Here is a 4,762-nt window from a genome sequence, read left to right as displayed (position 1 = left end):
CTAAAATGACCTGAAGGACTCTCCCGGTAATCCTGTATACTAAACACTACCATATAAAGTAATATATATAAATTCTGAGACTAAATTTAGAGGTCCCTAAACTCTATTCTAAAAAATTTAGTACGTTCGTTATTATTAGTCATTTTGATTGATATAATAAATCACCTGATTTTCGAAGCGAGGAATAAAATTGAGTTGAGTGCAAGTCTTCAAACTTCTTTTATGCTTATGCTTTTAAGCATGACTTATTCGCTTAAGCCATATTTTTTTTAAGTATGAAAATTTCTTAGATCTACTTATGCATACACATAAACACATTGGAAATTTGCTGATTGTTGGTTTACAGATATACATACATATATTTCGCAGCATCCAAGGCCAATGTGTCAGTTACCTGTGCTTCTCACAGCTTTTCAAAGCTTATCTATCAACTTTGCGGCTATTTTTCAAAAAATATTTAGCTTATTGTTATCTCCAAGGGCGAACGTAGGTAGATTAACCACAGGGATTTAAAAGTAACGAACAAAGAAATATTGAATATTATGGCCGGAAACAATGTATTGGGTGAGCAGCTAAGTAATTGCGGATTTTTTTTAGAAAGACAATTTTTTCATGGAACTAAATAACTTTATTCTGTAATGCATTGCCCATTTTGATCAATGACCTTTTGCCATGTTTCAGGCACCATCATAATCCCACGTTCATAAAACTTCTGGTATTAGCAAAAAACTGAATCAGGTACGGTTTGACATCGTCATCATTATTAAAATTTTTACCATTCAAGGAGTTTTGTACAGATCGAAACAAAAAGTAATCAGATTCTGCATTGATGGATGTGGCAAAACATCCCAACCAAGCACCCATAATTTTTGCCGAGTGGCCAAAGATGTGTGTGGCCTTGCATTGCCATGATGGTATAAATACTTCTTCGATTTGTCAATTCGGGTCCCATTTTCTTCAACTGCATTGTTTAATTTCGTTAGTTGTTCAATGTAGACATCATAATTTACCCTTCGGTTAGGTGGTAAGAGTTCAAAGAAGACAATTCCTTTGTAATCGCACCAAACTGATAACAAAACCTTCTTTTGATGAATATCACCTTTTGATGTTGTTTGAGTTGGTTCACCTGACCGGCTTCACGATCTTGTCCGCTTGGTGTTATTGTAAACAGCCCGTTTCTCATAGCCAGTTATCAGTAGTTTTAAAATTGATTCATTTTCATTACGTTTCTTTAGCAAATTGTAGCTGTTAATGCGTTGCGTTAAATGCGATTCTTTCAGTTCGTTAGGAATCTATGTATCGAGTTTTTGAACATAGCCAAGTTGTTTTAAGTGATTTTCAATGCATGTATGTGATAAAACAGCTTCTCTGCAATCTCACGTGTTGTACTGTGATGATCCGAATCGATTACTGCTTTGATTAGGGCGCCATCAACTTCAACTGGACGACCAGAGCGCTTATCATCTTTGAGTGAAAAATCACGAGAACGAAATTTGGCAAACCAATTTTGACACTGCCGTTCTCTTAAAGCTTCGTCACCATACACAGCACATAACTTTTTATAAGCTTTCAATGCGGTTTTCCCTTTCCGGAAATAAAAAAGCAAATTTTCAACGAAGACCAAACGAAAACTACGCAACCGATCAAAAACTTTTTTTACTGAATGACAGGTGAATTGCCAACTATCAAATACTGCAAACCTAAAAATTCAACTGAAGCCATCCATGAGAATCCGCAATTACTACTTGCCAGCCCAATACATTTTAACTGCAGGTTTCCTCTTTAAAAATGAAGTATTAAAACAATTTTTTTATATATTATTAAAACAAATTTAAATATCAACATACGCTCCACGAAATTCAGCTAAATGCATCTTGCACTTTTAAATAAAAACTCGAAAACAATATTTTTTTACATCCTGTAGCGATATTATTAGGAGTCAACCAAATAACTCTTAGACCAAAAAAAAAAATATAATACTACCTTGAATATGAAATTCAATTAAAGGTACTACTGTTAAAAGAATGAAAAATGTGTGTAACACAAAATTAATAGTAAATATCACTCGAGTTTGGCATTGAAGCAACGACGTTTTGAAACTCTTAATGATGGATTCGAGACCCTTCTTCCGTAATGATGTTACGTGGCTCTTCTAGTGCCCGAAACTTACATTTTTCACCGTATTCTCGACGAGGAATTTTCTCCACATGCACTCGATCGGATTTAATTCAGGGGATAGTGATGGTCATTCCAATACTTGCGTGTGACACAAGTACAGTTGTGTTATCTTGCTGAACTATGTCGTTAAAGTCTAACAGGTCCTCCGTAAAGTTAATAAAAACGTTGTCCAATAAATTTATAAAACAGAAATTTAGCACATGGATGTCTTGTAATGGTAACTGAAACCAGCCCAAGGCACCCTCCAAAGTTTCGCTTGGTAGAAAAATATTCGGGACCCTTGAAATCATGCCAGTATTAAAATCATTAACGCCGTCGAGGTTGAATGTGTTTTCGTGCAAAAATATTCCATTTCTCTACATAGCGGTCCACGACATATGCCGTTTTCCAAATCGTAGTCTGGCATGTTTGTGGGACTCCGTCACCGCCGGTTCGGACTTAGTTTTTGCAAACTAGTCGCTTACTCTCGGCAAAGACTTGTTGCACGCGATATTTCCAGGTATCCTTCTATGTACGAATATTAAGCTAACTCGAAGTTCAAATAGAATTCTAGATGTCCCGATGCTGTTATCATACGGCTCCAATTCTTGGATAAGGTCACAGTACAATGATTTCGGAAATCTAAAAAAAATTCCTGAAAATATTTTCTTCCACCAAAATGAGTCTTCCGTACCGCATACATTGGCCAGAATTTCCCTCCGATCATTTCTAGAATATAAACGAATTTCATCTTATTCGTAATCATTAAACATTATAATCAATTAATTAAAAAAAAAGAAGTATTTTCATTTTTGAGGCCTGCTAAAAGTTCGCAGTACCGTTCAAATGACAGAAAACATAAAAAAAATCCACAAAATTGTTTTGAATGATCGTAAAGTGAAGTTGCGTGAATGAGCTGGCATCGAAAAGATATTAAAAGAACGTGATGGCTTTATATTGCATGAAATGATGAGGTTATCGCTGAAACTGAGGCCTATTTTGAAGTAAAATATGAATCGTTACACAAAAGAGGTATTAAAATATTAGAGCGGGAAATTACATTGATGAATAAAACTAATTTTGAAGAAACCAAAACAATGAACTTTTGACGTGATAACGTCTTATAATTCGATTTAACAGGCTGCACGCACGAAAAAATGTGTCGTTACCTTGCTCATATGTAGTTACCTTGCTCATATGTAGTTACCTTGCTCATATGTAGTTACCTTGCTCATATTAGTGTTACCTTGCTCATATGTAGTTACCTTGCTCATATTAGTGTTACCTTGCTCATATTAGTGTTACCTTGCTCATATGTAGTTACCTTGCTCATATGTAGTTACCTTGCTCATATGTAGTTACCTTGCTCATATGTAGTTACCTTGCTCATATTAGTGTTACCTTGCTCATATGTAGTTACCTTGCTCATATTAGTGTTACCTTGCTCATATGTAGTTACCTTGCTCATTGCATTGAATGAACTGCAAGCGAAAGAGCGGAAGGAACGACAAAGCAAACAAAGCAAACGAACGGCAACGTTCGACATCTTGCTCTCCCCTACTTAAGTGAGCGTATATATGTATGTATGTATATGCGCATATGTAATATACATATATAAATTCACGTATTTGTATTGGCATATGCCTTCTTATTGATTATTATTATTTTGATTTACTTGAAGAATTTCAAATAAAACCAAGTTTGTTAATAATACCTGTTGTTTTAATGTTATTATTATTATTTTTTGACGTGATAACGTCTTATAATTCGATTTAACAGGCTGCACGCACGAAAAAATGTGTCGTTACCTTGCTCATTACTGTTCATATGTAGTTACCTTGCTCATTGCCGTTACCTTGCTCATATTAGTGTTACCTTGCTCATTACTGTTCATATGTAGTTACCTTGCTCATTGCCGTTACCTTGCTCATATTAGTGTTACCTTGCTCATTACTGTTCATATGTAGTTACCTTGCTCATATTAGTGTTACCTTGCTCATTAGTGTTACCTTGCTCATATTAGTGTTACCCTGCTCATTGCCGTTACCTTGCTCATTGCATTGAATGAACTGCAAGCGAAAGGGCGGAACGAACGACAAAGCAAACAAAGCAAACGAACGGCAACGTTCGATATCTTGCTCTCTCCTACTTAAGTGAGCGTATATATGTATGTATGCATATGCGCAAATGTACATATATAAATTCACGTATTTGTATTTGCATATGCCTTCTTATTGATTATTATTAATTTGATTCACTTGAAGAATTTAAAATAAAACCAAGTTTGTTAATAATACCTGTTGTTTTAATGTTATAATTATTAATTTTTTTATTATATATGAAGGAAAAAATGTATGGTAATATTTACCATATACCTTATAAGATATGTTGTCTATACTAATATTATAAAGAGGAAAACTTTGTTTGTTTGTAATGAATAGGCTCAAAACTACTGGACCGATTTTAAAAATTCTTTCACCATTCGAAAGCTACATCATCCACGAGTAACATGGATTATATTTTATTTTGGAAATAGGGCTCGAGATATAGGTCAAAACGTGGACCCGGGTAACCTTCGGATGTGTATGTACAATATGGATATCAA

This window comes from Anastrepha obliqua, chromosome 1, assembly GCF_027943255.1.
Source record: "Anastrepha obliqua isolate idAnaObli1 chromosome 1, idAnaObli1_1.0, whole genome shotgun sequence".
NCBI classification, from domain to species: Eukaryota; Metazoa; Arthropoda; class Insecta; order Diptera; family Tephritidae; genus Anastrepha; species Anastrepha obliqua.
Note: the sequence above shows the minus strand (reverse complement) of the source record.